This window comes from Rhodnius prolixus, unplaced genomic scaffold (assembly GCF_049639745.1).
Source record: "Rhodnius prolixus isolate KJV_2025 unplaced genomic scaffold, Rpr scaffold_6, whole genome shotgun sequence".
NCBI lineage: Eukaryota > Metazoa > Arthropoda > Insecta > Hemiptera > Reduviidae > Rhodnius > Rhodnius prolixus.
In genome coordinates, this window is record NW_027411634.1 from 41,513,934 (window position 1) to 41,531,720 (window position 17,787).

Below are 17,787 nucleotides of genomic sequence, written 5' to 3' on the forward strand. Positions count from 1 at the left end.
CACCAATAAAAGCACAGTTATCCAGTACATAAAATGGTGCTCTTTCTCTTTCATTCAATGATCTAGATTTTACTTTCTTTTACTCCAGGAAAATATTTTGTTAACTTTTTTGGTAGACCGCGTTCTGTTTGACAGAGATGATGCAACATTGTGTAATACAATTAGACCGCCTGACCGCTACGGTCGGAGATCGTTACCCGCCGGGACAAACCGCTTTCTGGGTGCCCAAGGCCTGGGCTTTACGTGACTCGCCTCTCGCGGGTACCGTGGCGCCTTCCAGTTATTATTATTTGTTAATAATATCCAGTTATGCATATTATTATTATCAAACATGTAATTGTTCTACCGTCTAGATTTAATACAGATGGTAATCCAGTACAATAAACAGCAATGGCACTTTAGTGGGTAGTCTAACCAATCCTTCGTTTCCCAGAATTGCCTTGCTAGTAAAATGTTTCAAATAAAGGATATAGATCTATGTACGTACATACGTGCATTTAACGCACTTATTTAAAGGAATTGGTAGGAGTGGCTTTTGAGAAAATTCTAAATTGTAAAAACTTTTCAGTATAGTGATACTTCCGGGGCACGGATTTTGACCGGTACTATTTTGCCTCTATTGGCAGATACCTAAAGGTAAAAAATCAAATTCATACTTACCGAGATTCCGGCGGACCACCAAATCATTAGGACTTTATTAGATTTCCACGCACATTCTGGAAGAGAATTCTACCAGAATTTATGGCAGACATATTTTTTGCTTTCAAACTTTTTTTTTTTTTTACTTAGTAGACCTCAAAATTTATTTTTACGACGACAATTTGAGGTGAAGCTGTAAAGAAGTAGGAAGTAAATAGAATTTTTGTTATATAAATAAATGTGTGCGAAAGATGAAAGAGCTGATAGCTATAAACATACAGTTCTACCGCTTCCGCCCTGATGTCGACAGACACACCACTTACACATATTACACAGGATATTATAAATAGTGCTCTTGAAGATAACCATCCGGTCTGACGGGCTCATATGTCCAATCATGTTTTATTTATATGATTTCCTTTCTCTCCTGAAATGATCGAAGAAAACTTGAAATTTCCTCAAATTTCGCGAGTTCTTGTTGGTTTTCAAGGCTTTAGCTCCCTCGATAGGGAGTATTTAATCTTAGCTCTTTGTAGTCGCTAAGTTTCTAGTACTTGGTAAATCCTGTCATACAGTTCTAGCATATGGATAGATTTTGCCAATCTATCGCACTCTCGCGGTCAGATTGGGGAATCCTTGATCCCCCAAATCATGCAGATTAATCAAGAGTTGGAAAACAGGCTATCGATACTCTTCTATGTTTAAGGTTAAGGGATGAAGGGTCAGTAACTAGCATTTCGTGTCGGCTATACTCTCAGCTAATGTATTTTGTTCATTTCAAAGGGCACCATCATCCCGCTCTTTGCCCTTCTTAGGGACAAAGGTTCCAGGCTGCTCCATTAAGTTTCCCTATTTCGCCAAGCTATCAGTCTCCTCATGACTAATCTCTTCTAATCAAACCTCCTCTCTACGATATCTGTATCACTAAGCCTGGGAATCACGAAAGTGTCACTGTCTTCAACTAACTAGACTTTACAATCCAAAGTTCTTTTGGGAACCAACAGAAGCATATATAAAAAGTTTGTAACGGTAGTCTCCCGCACTCGGGAGATTGCTAATGGTTGACATAGTAGCTGATCTGGGTATTCGAGATGGTTTCTAAAGGATGAACCAGTCACCAAAAAGAATGAACAACAATTAATTTACAAAGTTATCTCCTTCATCCTTCTGAGAAGGAGTGTTTCCTTATCAACAAGTTGAATCAGGTACAGTTTGGATTTCAGCCAGAATCTAGGCTCTATTTCGATGCAGTTGTGATACAGATTGCCCTAGTCGAGAGATTCATGCCATAAATGAAATGATGTCGCTCATTTTGTCTGCCCCACTGCTTCCAGGTAGTGTTTTATATTGTATTTCCTGTGAAACTGAACGGGCTCTTTTCCGGATAAGCCCTTCTTACCAAGAATTTGTCAAAAAAAAAATGGTTTAGACTCTTCTTAATGTGTGGTATGAGACAATTCCATCGAGGTCACCATGGCAACACAGCTTCCCCCTGTTCTCTGCTGAAATCATTAATCTTTGGAATAAGTTTCAAACCGTGGAAGTGCAATGTTAAGTCCCCTGATCAAGTGAAACCTCTTTGGCAACTTACCAAGAGTATATCAGAAAACCGGACAAACAAAATATTTTATGCAAATCACTTTGTCTAATCATGAGTCAGACGATAGTATAAAACGCTCATCACCACATTTTTCAACGTCGATCTCCATGTGCGCATGCATGGCTTATGATCACAAGCTAGTAAACAAGAAGAGAAAGGAGAATAGAGCGTCCAGGTATGTAGTGGAGAGTGGGGAAGGAAGTCTGTTGGTGTCTCTGTCTGCAGGAGATCGGACCCCGGGCAGGTAGGAGAGGTTGAAATCTTAATAATTTTGGTGCGGACTGTAGCAGCCTACGCTAACGAGAATGGTCAGAGGGTGAGCGGGCGGGCGGGCTGTTCAGGTTCCAGTCATAATTCATGGCCTGCGGAGCCTCCTTCCAGCTTCTCTTCGCCAACAAACCCATCTAACTCTCATGGTCTTTACGCTGAGCTGCAACCCATTCCAGTGGAATAATTTGGCAAGTTGTTCTTACATACTGTCTGTAGGTCTGTTCCAGCAGAAACGTTTTCACCATGTTGCGATTGTAAGGAGCGTGCGCACTATAGAGGTGGATCACTCACAACATTTCGTCTTACCGGAATTTACTTAATCAAATATTCTAATGCGGAAAATGGCTAAAAAGCAGAAAATTTATTCCACATTAAGGGGTACTTCCGCACGTCCGATTTTCTTGTCCTTGTTTACACAATTAATTTCTTCTAGGCGCCACGGTAGCCGAGCGGTTATAGGCTAGACCCGCAAAGCTAAGAAGTATTACGGTACTAGTCTAGCCCTTGGATTTTATTTAATGGTTAATATGAGAAATTTAAAGTAAAGTATGTTTGCTAGTCGCCTCCGTCAACTCAAGGTTTGCCAACTCATGGATTTCCTGTGAAATCATGGAAAATTTAGTCAAGCTTGTCTCATTTCCGGTTACTCATTAACTATGCAGAATTAACTGTGATACAATTCTCATCTATCTCCAAGGCGATTACAGGTTGTAATAGGGTAATTAGTACTACATCACTCGCTAGTACAGTACACCTAATTGGTAGTTGGACGTTAAGTCCCGTCTGAAAAAATAGGCGATTACTTTACTTTTTACAATTAATTCCTTCTATTACACACATCAGCAGGACGTTGAACCCACCTGCATCCTGGAACTGCCTAAGAAGCATTTTTCCAGCAAAAGTATTTCATATCAAAGTTATATTGGTTGAGAAAAATCCCAGAATAAGATGGAATTATCGTTGGGCTGATCTTAATCCGAAAAGATTATGAAAGGGGTCCCAATCCGTAATATCTGATTACAATTGTGTAGAGTGTCCATTATGAGTTAGCTTGCATGTCAAACACGCACAAGCACGCACAAATTTGTAGAAAAGCAACTTTTTTTTGGCTGACAGTGGTGGGGTCTCTCAAAAACAAGGACATTTCTGCTGGACTAGGACAAAATTGGTAATGAGCTCAACGTTTTCTGTTCTCTGGTGAGCAGGAAACTTGGGGACCGGTAGCGGTGTGTGTGTGTGTGAACGCTCAAAAACAGGAACAATCTCTGGAGCTCGGAGCTTCTTCTTCCCCTGGGAGCTGTCCAGTGTTCTTTACTTTTGATTTTACTAAGGAAGAAGGAAATAGTTTAGAAGAAGCTTGAGCTGTCCAGTAGCAGGTTTGCCAACTCATGGATTTCCTGTGAAATCATGGAAAATTTAGTCAAGCTCGTCTCATTTCCGGTTACTCATTAACTATGCAGAATTAACTGTGATACAATTCTCATCTATCTCCAAGGCGATTACAGGTTGTAATAGGGTAATTAGTACTACATCACTCGCTAGTACAGTACATCTAATTGACCGACTTCACCGCCCGCCGCTCTAGACCTGTACATGCATGCATGTTGTTATTAGTAATCAAGTTTACTGTACACGATTTACATAGACTCTGCACGAGGGGTGAGGGGGTGGGTGGTAATTAGGTGTTGATTAATATGCAGAGAGCAGGGCTAGAGCAGTTTGTTGGTATGACGCCTTGGCTGGCAGAACGCGCGGAGCACAAAGCCACAGAATACTTGATCACACATCATTAAAATACGCATGCGCGTTACTTCGTTGAAAGTTAAATCACTTATTAACATATTTAACAATATACTTTATATATTTTTATTATTCTAAAAAGCTTTTTAATCTTTCAACACTCGCTTGATTAAAAATTAATTTTGGTTTTATTCGGTGGCGCCAATTTTATTCGCGGGCAGACTATTAGGGCAGCTATTGCGGAAACGGAAGTCTTCAAGCACACAAACAGGTTTGTGTTCCTGTTTTGGTTTAACCTAGGATATCCGCTTTTCAATGTCGAAGTTCGTAAAAATAATCACCTGAGGTGAAATGGGAAAAGCTATTTGATGGTTGACTCCTTCCCAGAAAATTAAGGATTTTTTTTATTTTTATCCTGAGGAATGCTTAAAACTGAGAAATGATTATATTTAAGCCAGCAATCGATTGTATAGATAGAAGAACTTTGATAGATCTATTTGTAATGGATGGGCAATGTTTGGTAATTTTATTACTATCTATGGAATTTATAACAATTTTTATTGGTTTTTCCAGATTTTCCCTTTATTCTTTCCGGATATTTACCAATTAATAGTTTTACTGGAAGAATTTTACTTATTTAATTTTTTGTACAGTTGCGGAGAAGGGGCCACCTTTGAACAGAATTTACATTTTCTGTTTACAGAGTGCGCACAGAATCTGTATTTATTGAACCTATTGATTTGGTTTTCTGAAACTTTCAACTCTTCTGAACAGATCTCTATATCAATGAACACTTTACATACATATCTATATTTTTTTTTAATTTAAAAATTTTGTGTCAGATGTTAATATCTGCCCCACTGGTTGGGTCACCTTTGAACACAATATAAAATAGAAAGAAATGATATTACTTTACTCTGAATCTACCTTCTATCAGTTATTTCTCTCGACTACTACAATTACTTTCTCTTTTGAAACCACTGAAATCTAGTTCAAAGGTTCTGAGAATGACTCAGTCCGGGGATGTTGTACTCGAAGTGTGATGGGTTTAGGGAAGTTTGAACAAAATATTCGGTTTGTTGCGCTTCTTAATGTAGGTTCGGACCACTTCCCCCTTCTCTGCGATTAAACAAAGTCACAAACTTGCAGGTCGGTAGGGCGGCACATTTTAACTGGTGATGTGCCTTCTCTCCTTCCATAAAAGAAATATAATATCCAACAATTTTGGCAAGAAAATACGACTTTTACTAGTAAATACTAGGTTTAAATATACGAATTCCAAATGTTAATATGGACTAACAATACTTCACACCTTGTCCACAACAAATCTTCACAATACACTTCCAAAGATGCAACAAAAATGTTTTACTTCCAAACTTACAAAATAAAACATTCCACGATTCTGGACTTTACCAAACAATGAAAACGGAAGGGAACTCTGTCAATTATACAACAGGTCTACCACCAAAATTGTGGAGAAAATTACCAATCTTAAATGTTTTAAAAATATTTGACGAGAAATTAAAACTGTTCAAAGGTTTTAATAATAATTTGCTCCTCCAAAAGAGATAAATAAGTTAATTTAAAGTTTTCTAATAAATAAGCATTATTATTATATTATATACACGAGTATATATTTATTTATTAATTTTATTTTATACTTTTCATTAGCCTATTTATGTAAGTTCTCTTTATATTCCTGCTGGAACTTGACTCCGTGTATAAGTATATATTTACTTTAAACAGTAGTAATAATAATAATAATAATAATTGAAGAAGCTTCAAATCGTGAATTTCCGGTGTAACTCTAAATTGTAGGAAAACCCTTTTATAATAACTTCCTGTTACGAGAGAGAGAGAATAAGACGATTGCTCGTTATACTGAAAATGTGGTGTTACATTTAACTAAAATTAAAAAATGATTGAACGAGATATATAATCATTTATTTTTGTTTTTCATCGCGCGTGCAGGTGTAAAGAATTTAAAACTTGCGACATTAATAAGAAGAGTGATGTAGTTTACGTATTACACTAGAAGACGAACATACAGTATGGCGGTGGGGGGCGCCTAAGCCAGGCTAGTTCCGGTGAACCGTGAAATCTGTATTCACACTGTAAGAGGTGGGTCTGTGTGGGTTTACCTCCTTTCTTCGTCCTTCCTCCTCCTTCTACATTTTGGCTTTTTTTTTTTTTAATATTATGTGTGTAGAGAGGAATCTGTGTGTGCTCACGATGTTTATTGTTGTTACACGAAAGAAGTTAGTTAGTGGTAGTGGTGGTAGAGATTGGTGGAGTGTGCTGACCTCTTGCGGTTAGAGCGGAGATTATATGTGTACTGTTGTGAGTGTGTTAGTGAAAGAGGAATATTTCATCTCTTGTTATAAATATGGTTGCGCGGTTGAAATAGGTACTAACTATGGGAATGTATAGATGGCGCTCTCCAAGAGCGCGCTGCTGCTAGTAACTGAGAGAATCTCACTCTCTGAGAAGCAACGCTCTCTCTCTCTCTCTTCTCCTCTCATTCCATGTCAAGTCTGTCCGTCTGTATAAAACATGCGAGACTTCTTCACTAGACTGTACTATAACCCTTGTTATCCCAGGGACCTGATTATAATAATGGTTTGTCTTGTATATATTTACACACACATACAAACACACACTGGGCACTACGGTCTATCAATGTAACTTACATGTACACAGAGCTACACAGAGCTTCCTCTGCAGTGGAGGGGCGTGGGCAGGGAGACTCCTATTTCTATTCACTGCATCTTAACTAAAACTTCTACGCGATGCACTCACTACTTTTATACTGCAATCTATTCTTCGTACTAAACTCTTATAAAAGTTGACTGTCGCTTACTACTAAGTAACAGACAGTAAGTAAAGGGAATCGTTTTCGATTTTAGGGGAAATAACACCGGAAATAAACACTTTATTGAGATCTCCTGATTTCCCTTTTTTCAATTTAAAAAATGTTTGTACGTCTGTCCAACTTGAACTCAAAAAAAAACTTCGCCTAAATCTGTCGGTTTCTTTTGCAGTTCTCCCGTCTCCATGTAGAACTAGATTCACAATTTAAACCTTTTTTTTTAATTTTTTTTTTATTTACCAAGAAATTCAAGTAAGCTTTTCAAAATATTGGAAAAGAGCTAAGGGTAGGTTTCCCTTGGGAAAGTGCCATTTTTGGTGTAATGTACGATCGTAATGCTTGTGCATTGTCGTAGGGGGAGTTCCAAATGATTTTTTTTTTGTTAATCTAGTTTTAAATTAACAAAAACTTACAGTTTTAAAAGTTAAGTATAAGGGTTGATTAAACGCCAAAAGGTACACAAATCAGCAGTTCCCAACATTTCATTAATACTTCATTGATATAATTTAAGTAATTTTACTGCATTAACTTTTCCTTCACATTTTTTAGAATTTATTAGATGTCACAGACCCTTATGCTGGCCATTTTCGTCTACAAAATATTTACTCAAGTAGCACACCATTTAACTTAGATTGACTGTAATATCTATTTATCTATAATAATCAAACTATTAATCACAGGTGAAAAAGAAAACGTTATAAAAAATATAAAAAAAATAAGAGGCTAAAAAATTCATAAACTTTTTTTACATCAATGATTTTATGCATTTATTTTTATTTTTAAATAAAAATCATTGGTTTAAGTTCATTCTTCGATTAAAGTAATTGTTATTTTATGTAGTAGTCAAACGTTTATAATAATAAGTAATAAATAATCTGGCTTTATCGCAAATAATATAGTTTTCTTCAATTACATTCTCAATCTAGGTGTTCTTCCCACAATGTTATATATATGTAATATAAAATAAAGAAAATAAAGATATGCATATTTTTAGGACAGCTAATTATTCCAGTATTTTACCATAAGTAAAATTAGGGGGACTAAATTAAATTACAATTGAGAAATGAGTAAATATTGTTGAATAATCTACTTGTTATTAAATGTATGTTATTTGTGCTCACGAATATTTCGGTAAGACGAATTTAAGACTGAAATATTGTTTTGAATCCTCCGTGATTGAAATTTAAAAAGTGGCCGACTCTAACTTTGTTTTTTTCTACTTTAACATGCATGTATATGTGACTACTCAGAATAATTCATCACTCATTTTATCATAATTATAATAAAAAAATATTATGAATGAACTGGCCAGCATAAGGGTCTGTGACATCTAATAAATTCTAAAAAATGTGAAGGAAAAGTTAATGCAGTAAAATTACTTAAATTATATCAATGAAGTATTAATGAAATGTTGGGAACTGCTGATTTGTGTACCTTTTGGCGTTTAATCAACCCTTATACTTAACTTTTAAAACTGTAAGTTTTTGTTAAGGAGATTTTTGTACCTTTTGGATAGATTTTCCTTTTTGTCTATTTGCAAAGTTACGTCTGCTTTACAGATTTTTTAAAATTTGGAATAAGCTATTCTATCATTATAACCTGATAAGGTGTTAAATCGGAACCGTAACTACCACTGGAGAGATCTTTTTAAAGAATGATTATAGTTGCGGTCCCCAAACCATCCTCAATAACCATTTTTTTGAGAAAGCGTTTTGAATAAAATAGGAAGGTATTTGTACGTAAATAGCAAAATTAAACTGCGATTTCAGTACTTCCTTTTAAGAGGAGCAAGAAAAATAAACTGCGATTACAGTACTTCTCCCTAAAAGGCAAAGATTTTGAATCGAACGACAATTCATTCATAATGTAAATAGGTTCACCCATTGATAATTTTAACGATTGCAGTACTTCCTCTTAGTAGGTGTAAGAGCATGATGGCACATCACAGCCACGTAGAGGAGCTTTAATTACTGCTTCGTGCTAAATTTTATCAAAATCGGACTAAGCGTTATAGAAATATTGGTAATAATAGATTTAGAAAGGGCTTTACTTGGGTGGGGCAAACTCCCCTCCTTATAAGGCACAGCGTCGAGACTTTTAAAGTACAAATCTGTACAAAATTTCGATTCGAATGACACTTCATTCATGAAAATCGGTTCACGCCTCGATAATTTGAAATGATTGCTATACTTCCTCTTAACAAGTGTAAGAGCAGATCGTCGCTTTAATGTTAGGTAGGGGAGCCCTAACCCTATCATCCTACCAAATTTTATCAAAATCGGGCCAAGATTTACAGAGTAATTAGTAATAATAATTTTGGAGGGGGCCTTACATAAAGGGGGCTAACTCCTCTCCCATTCGATGTACAGGGCCGAGACCCCCAAAAGGCACATCTACATAAAATTCCGAATCGAATGACACCTCATTCATGAAAATCGGTTCACGCGTTTAGGCGCTACGTTGTTTACAAAAAAGGTAACAAGAACAACAACAACAACAACAACAACAACAAGAAGAAGAAGAACAAGAACATTTTTTGAAAAAGCCGTTTTTGCTCATTTTCGGCAACTTTTTTCTCGAAACCTATTAGATCTGGGTGGTTGCAAAAAAATTACAGTTATAAAGGAGGATTTGCCCTATATTATAAAGAAAATTTGGGAATTTTATCTTTTATAGAAAAATAGAAAAAAATTGTCAAAGTTGGCTGTTTTTCAACGTTACACTTTTTCGTGCAGTTTTTGATGGTCAACCCTTATACAACTGTCCTACCGGACAGTTTTAATCTAGAACTTCTAAACCGGAAGTAGATTAGATTAGATTATCGAGCCCCACGGCACTGCAGCCAAAATAGACTTATTGTGCCATCCCCTTGTGGATCTAGAAGACGAAACCTCTCCCTAACTAAAAGAGGTGGAGGACTTTCCCTACTAGCTCTTTTTAGCACTACTATCTCCTTTGGTCTCTAAGGGTACATTCACAACGGAACTATGAGTATAGATGATAGCAGAGATGATAACTGATAGAGTAAAATATAATCGCTGATTAGTGTGCACAACGGAGCCGTGATACATGCAACATGTCCGAGTAGTGAAGAAGCAACAAAATGGTATATTTTAAAGAAAAAACGCTTTAGAAAATATCATGTACATCCCATAAATAAAAAACGAAGTACTTTGGGTGAATTTCACTATTTATATAAGGAACTTAGAAATTATCCGGTTCGTTTTATTGAATATGTGAGTATGGGTCCACCCACATTCGACTATATTTTAGAAAAAATAAGGCCAAAATTAAGAAAACTTTGGAAAAATTGTCATGGAAATCCTATAACCATAGAAGAAAAACTAGTGATTACTCTTAGGTAAGTAATGGTTTTATTGAGAAAAACAAAATATTGTTTAAAAGTAAATAATAAAGTAATAACAAAAAATAATACCGGTTTTCACCAAATGTCTTGAAAAACAGAGGTGTTTTGAACAGCAGTAAAATTTGAAGCTCATTTTAAAGTCCCGATACTGGAGTTCAGCTAGCAGAAAAATGAAAAATTTAATTCTATCATCTATGCTCTTTTATAGCAGCGCGTATGAGTCACTAGTCGCAGCTTCGTTGTGCACGCTCACATTCGAATGTGTTATGTTTTTCTTTAAGCGCTGATGCATCACTCCTATCATCTCTGCTCACAGCTCCGTTGTGAACGTACCCTAAGATCCATAGCGCAATCACTCGATTGCAACGCAGTCGAACAGCCAGTGAGAGGCCGTTTTCTTTGAGGATTCCTGGAAAAGCGGGTTTATGTTGAGGGGTAAGGGAGGGGTGAAAAACAATGGGGCTGGGAAATTTATTTTAAACGATTTAAGGCGCGTCAACATCTGAGGTTATTGGCGCCCGGAGCTTTTTTTCAGTGCACTTCCGACCTCCGGAGAGTGTTCTCTCGTTCCATCACCGGATATATAGTGTTATCTATCATTTGTAATCATTAAAAAAGTGTTGTGTTGTTAGTAAGAGAACTAAACATGTGTTCCTGGCAATTCGGAGCTGTGGAAGTCTTGAGAATTGACATAAGCGGAAGCCGTACGAGTGTTTACACCGTCCCTCCCTGCTCACAAATATTTGGAGTGCTCAATAATAATAAACTCGTCCGAGAGGGAGTGAGTGAAAGCTGAAGCGGAAGAATCCGGCAGGAGTGCCAACACTAGCATTATAACTGCCATCAAACCGACATATGTACGTACAGCCAGCTAACAACCACCGTGGCAGCTAGATGGAGCGGTGTAGTGGCCAATACAAGGCGGCCCTATAATCTGCTGCTGCACAAATCGCCGTGAAATTAATTCTCTTCAACAACTTACCACCCTACCCCCTCTCCATCTCCTTGTGCGCACACTGCTCTGTCTACCTCCTCTCGTGCACCTGCCATTAACATGCAGCGCTAATTGAAACTGGTGTTATTGATGGACATCGCTCAACCAAACTAGCCAGTAGGTAATATCAGTCTTATCTAGCACATTCCATCGTGATGATGGCGAATGTTACAAGGAGGAGAAAATCATTAAACAGGAAGTCAATACATTCTTCTGATAAATATTTATTATGGACATAAAAAACTTTTGTGTAGAGATAATAGAGTGATTCAAGTTGCTGCAACTATCCATCTGCCCTTCAACCAAGATTATGCATTTTGGTTGGCGGTGCTGCAGGTTGGTGCAGGCTTAAAAGCAGGAAGCATCCTAGATCTGCTTTCTCGTGTACTTGTTTTTGCGCCTTCTTCCGGCTGAAGGCCTAGTTTTGTGGATGTATACAGCCGTACTTTGCACTGAATTGGCATGTTAGAGGGAAGCCACTTTCTAGGGGAGGAAAGCTTTGCTTTTTTCTTGCTTAGAACTTTGGTTTAAGTAGATTAGATTAGATTAGACTAGGGCGAACCTCAAGGCCTACGCCACTGCGTCCCCTTTGGATCTATTGTAGCTCCCCTCACTCTAAAGCTCCTCCTACAGACCCGTCCTTTTGTTCAGACTCTTAATGCTGGAGAGGCGACTCCTGGGTAAAGCTCCACAGGCCTTGGTTTCTCTCTGACACCAGCACGTACAGTGCCGTTTCCTTCTCCTCCTGACAGAACCTACAGAGGCTATCATCCGCCAGGGCCCATGCGATGCATGTGCTTTCTAAGCCTGCAGTGTAGACCTACAATTATCCTATAGCCCCAGGCGGGCCTAAAAAAAAAAAAAAAAAAAAAAAAAAAACAAGAAAAAAAACCTTTCTCATTTCCCGCAATTAACAGTTCCGGAAAACCGGTGAACACTCAGCATGTGCTCCTCGATACTCTTTCCTCCTACAGATCGAGTCTTGGAAAATGGAATGAGGTCACTCTCGCCAGAATCATTGATCCTGGTACATGATGGTTTTTTTTAAAAGTAGAGTGAGTGCATATTGCCGTCTTGGTACACGGAGGGGAAGAAGGCCACGCCCACCTGCCCTCTCTAGGCTTCCACTATCCACTTCCCCTGTCGCTGCCACCTGTATATAGCTGTAATCTTTATAATTATATCTAATAACTCACCAATTATCTTCTCTCTCCCGCCACCTGCATATATAATATATATATATATAAACGCTACCTAATTAACTCCGGCTTGTCTACAGCTTGTTGGTTTTCTCGTTAAGTAATATTTATATATTTTTCGATTAAAGTAAAGCCAAATTATATTCAATTTTCAAAATATTTCATTTATCGATCAATAAATCCTGCTTCCTACGATTCTGAAATTATGTATTGAAAGTTGTAAATATACGAGTGATAATTTGCAATTAATTTTTTTTTAAATCGATTTTTCGTTCAGGATTGGGAGGATTTTTTTATTAAAAGGACTTGAATGCTTGTACAGGAAGTGATAGAGAAAAGTTGTCTGTAACGAGAGTACACTATCTGGAGGCTAGCTGTGTCTTTTTTGACGTGAATACGTCTTTAAATTTGCTAACATAAGGAGGCAATCCAAAAAACCTAATGATAACAAAATCGGGGATACAGTTTGGCATTATAGTTTCGAATCTATCGTCTATATCCAGAATTTAATTTAGACCACTGGATAGCTAAAGGATCAAAGAATTCATTACGATAAGCGAGGACTGTGACGCATCGCGCGCGCGTTGGAGAGGGAAGCGCAGCCATTTTGAGATCATTTTGCTGCGTATCGAGATTTGCAATTAGTAGTAACTTTTGACTCGGAGAAGCAACAATGTTCGTTTAAGTTTTAATCGTCAGCTGTCGTCACAATCTATCGATTGTATATAAAACATTAGCGTAAAATAATGGCAGTGAATAAAATAAGGTGTTAGAATAAAACAAATATTACCCAAAAATATATAATGTCGGCCTGCTCGCGTCGAAAAACCAAAACCAAATACAGGAGATCGGTATACGGTTGGAAAGGGCTTCTCAAGAACAATCTGAATGGTAATAATAAAACACCATTTGACCGAGTCAAGCTGTGCCTAGGAACGTAAAAGAATGAATGCGGCCCTGGCGTATCAACGACGACGGTGTCAGTACATCTGCAGCTGGGGCGGTTGAAATTATGCAAGTGAATGATGAAATCGCTTCTACATCGACAATGGACTGTATAGGCATAGATTGTGTTCGAACACATTGTTTCATCCTAAATACATAAATAAAAATATTTTATATAAAAAATATAACCCGTTACGTAAACGTATTTAAGTACAATACACGGCCGTGTCCATGACACAGCCACAGTTTTTTCTCCAGCCAGGAGAACATCTTTCTCGGTTAGCCCCATGACTCAGAGAGAGAGGTACTACCTTCGCCATCCCCGTTTTGTTCAGTTATCATTTTAGAGGCAATGTCAAAGCCGTCTTGATTAACCATTAAAATAAGAAACCTCTCACATGTTTATATATATGGGTTGGTATTTTGTGTATATAAAGACGCGAGTGCGCGAAGCGGACGTACGGACGGGAATGCCGTGTGTGCGGTGGTCACGTGGTACATTCCAGGGACATGATCCTCACCTTCTTCATTCCGGAACTACTTTCTGGAATCTTAATTGGAATGTCCTCCCCACTCGGCCCCCTTTTCTCGCACATATCTCTATCGTCTCCATGTATAAATGCCATGTTTATTTACCAGGATTGCGTCTTAGTTAGCTGAGAGAATCTGCCATCAGTGTAATAAAAGCATTATGCCACCTCCATAGGTATTGCAGCGTCTTGCAAAGTTAATTACTAATAGTCTTATTTAATCCATTTCTTTCTGCACTTAGTATGGTAAGGAAATCATGTAGATCTTTTTATTATTTTTACTTCTATTCGGAAATATCCGTTTGTCTGTCTTTAGTAGTAAAAATAACCATCATCAAGACGCGGAGATCCCGGGTTCGAATCCAGGTTCTAGCCTTTAAAATTTTTTTTTTGTTTCTAACCTTTCTTTTTCCCAGAAGTAACCTTAACTGATTTTCCGTAAATCATTTTTCAAAAAACAAATTTTAGATTTAACTATGTGTTTATTATCACCATGTTAAGTGTAACTAAAAATCTAAGAACCGTTTTTAAGAGAAAACCCAAATTTTGATAAATTTTTATGTTATAATGTAGCATTTCCCAGTCAGTTTAATTCAGAAATTTGGATCTCATTTGATTCTTATTAGTACTGAGTAGATGAGGACAGGTAGCTTAGTAGATAGCGTGCTGCTTGCCGATGCAAAGGTCATGGGTTCAAATCCAGCGGCTGGCCCCATAGATTTTCTTTTCCTAGGTCGTGCTTACAGCTCCGGGTGATGGATAGAGTTGTTTGTAACGAGAGAACACTGTCCTGATGTCATTGGAAAAAGCTCTGGGCGCCAATTACCTCGCTTTTTGACGCGTCTTAAATCATAAAAAGAAAAGGTAATACCACAGAATTATTTAACATTCATGGATATCTGTCTTCTGGCGATTGAAGTTTTAATAAATCAATCAATGAGTCTTTGGCGATAGATCAATCAATAAGTAATTGGCGATAGATCAGACAATGAGTCTTTGGCGATAGATCAATCAATGAGTCTTTGGCGATAGATCAATCAATGAGTCTTTGGCGATAGATCAATCAATGAGTCTTTGGCGATAGATCAATCAACGAGTCTTTGGCGATAGATCAATCAATGAGTCTTTGGCGATAGTTCAATCAATGGATCATTGACGATATCTCCTCCACTCATGACAAGCATTTGCTAACTCGGAGAATCCAGCAAATCTGTGAGCAGGATTGAACAATCCGCCATAAAATCGAGTATCTTCCTTGGCACGAGGGTCACACTCGGAACGATTTGCTTTTTCCAAGAATGGATAGAAATTGAACTGTAACAAACTCTTCTCTGGATTTTATTTGAACGACCACATCGTAACTCTCTCAAAATAGACCCACAGCTCTTCGACGAGATTAAGCGAATAATTGTGAGTTCACTTATAAAAAAAAAAAAGATAGCGATTCGTTGAGCGCTCTTAGTTTGTCCAGCGGATGCCGTACGATAATTTCTGGAACTAATTTCCAGTCTGAGGTATTGGGAAAAAAAATTAACGGAATTATCATTACATAAGGCGGTTCCATTGATAAAAACAATGGTTTGTATCTTCTTTTGGGGATAGCAGGATAGACTTAGTGTGGCGTTGAGCTTGATTACAGGAAGAGGTCTTGCGAGTGTTTTGTACCAGGATCATCCAAACAGTTATTTAACCAGATTCGCCATAAAACACCTTTTAGGGAAAGTGTTGATGGCTGCGAGGAATAACAAGTGCGACCAGAGTGTAGGTGGTGAATTTGATTAGGAAGTCGTGAGTGGGTCGATCTGTGCGCGCGCTATGTGATTAAGGACTTAATTTATGATTTCTGTTGTAGTTTGCGTTTATAGTCGGTAGAGAGTGCGCAGCGCGGTTAGTGGTGACCGTCAAGGTAAACGACCACATATTCCAGTGTACGTAGTGCGCATGTGTGGTAGACTAGTGGTAGGCATACCCTTGGTCAGCTACTTATCTCGGCACCAGCACGTCCCGTCCTTTTTCTCAGCGTTTGGTCTTCATTCTGCAGGGCCTAATGCGATCTAGTTTCTCTCCACACTATCCCAATAACTCCCCGGACTTAGACAAGACCCCCGTTCTCCCAAAATTCCTTAGGAACCCGGTGTTCTTGATGACAAGCCCGCGTAATTTTTATCTGTCGGTTTTTACCTATCACACGCACCAAAAACTAAAAACGTTCACTCCAGCAACTTGTAAATCTGATAATTCTGTTTCCTTTCTCTCACTCTAAGAGTCGAGAGCATTGTAATCACGGTTTTTAATATTTCATCGGAAGTATCCATTTTTTCCTTGAGTAAGAAAAAGTGTTTTTTTTGTTTGTTTTTTTTTTAAAAAAAGAATCCGTGTCTGCATTATTGCAGCCATTTTAACACAAAAATGGAAATATAATCTTTCTAACAGGTTTCTACAGGAAATGCGTCAAGGGCAAATTCTATCAACTTGATGTACCGCTTTACGTTAATGAATTTTCTTTTTTTGTTTCGAATTTTCTATAAACTTTTGGTGTTAATTTCCTAAAATTGAACTATAACTTCTGTGACAGATGGGGGATTAACAATTGATCTATGACTTCTGTGACAGATGGGGGATTAATAATTGATCTATAACCCCTGTGACAGATGGGGGATTAACAATTGTTCTATAACTTCTGTGGCAGGTGGGGGATTAACAATTGATCTATAACTTCTGTGACAAATGGGGCATTAACAATTGATCTAAAACTTCTGTGATAGGTGGAGGTGTTAACGATGGGTCTATAACTTCTGTGACAGATGGGGGATTAACAATTGATCTATAACTTCTGTGACAGATGGGGGATTAACAATGGATCTATAACTTCTGTGACAGATGGGGGATTAACAATGGATCTATAACTTCTGTGACAGATGGGGGATTAACAATTGTTCTATAACTTCTGTGACAGATGGATTTGGCTTTTCTCTTTGAATCACCCAGTTTGGTCTTGAAATTGGTCCTTGAAAATTTTCTTACCAGCTTTGTGATCGTCAAAATTCTTTTTTTTTTTTTTTAAGGAAGGAGTGAAATGATTCACTGGAAGAGAAAGTTCAGAGTTCAGACGGACACACGCCTATTCTTTTTACCTCTCTCCTCGAACTAAGCTTCTTTGGATGACACTGATTCCCGGAACTGGCTTATCCTTCCGAGCAAGCGATTCTCCTTCTTCATCCGTTCCACATGACCTAACCCACCTTGTTCTTTCTTGGTAAGAGCCAACTTGTTCCTAACATAGAACCCTTTCAGTTCTATAACGCGACCTAATCCTCTACAGATCTTGTTCCTACAATTCGTGTGAACATTTTTTCGTTCCGCAGAAATAGTGTTCGCTTATCTTCCCTATGTGATCAGTTTTGTACATCAGCGGTTTTGCACGTTAGGACAGCGTTCTGTTGCAGTATTTTGAATAGCAAAATAGCATTTATTCGCCTACTCGATACTAACCTTTAATGTTCTAGCCAATTCGATGAAAGTCATCTCTAAAAATGTTTCAATCATATTTCCCTTGCTGATTGCTTCCACTTTCTTGATGCTATCTAACCGGATCTCTTGCGGTAAACTTTAAAAAACTTAAATTAACTTTTCT

The 17,787-nt window shown here is 37.8% G+C and overlaps 1 protein-coding gene across 3 annotated transcripts in view; it reads left to right on the forward strand.

The window, feature by feature from the left end:
* Nucleotides 1-17,787, forward strand: part of arr (low-density lipoprotein receptor-related protein 6) — a 65,706-nt gene that overhangs the window by 10,835 nt on the left and 37,084 nt on the right. The gene's annotated exons all lie outside the window — the stretch shown is intronic.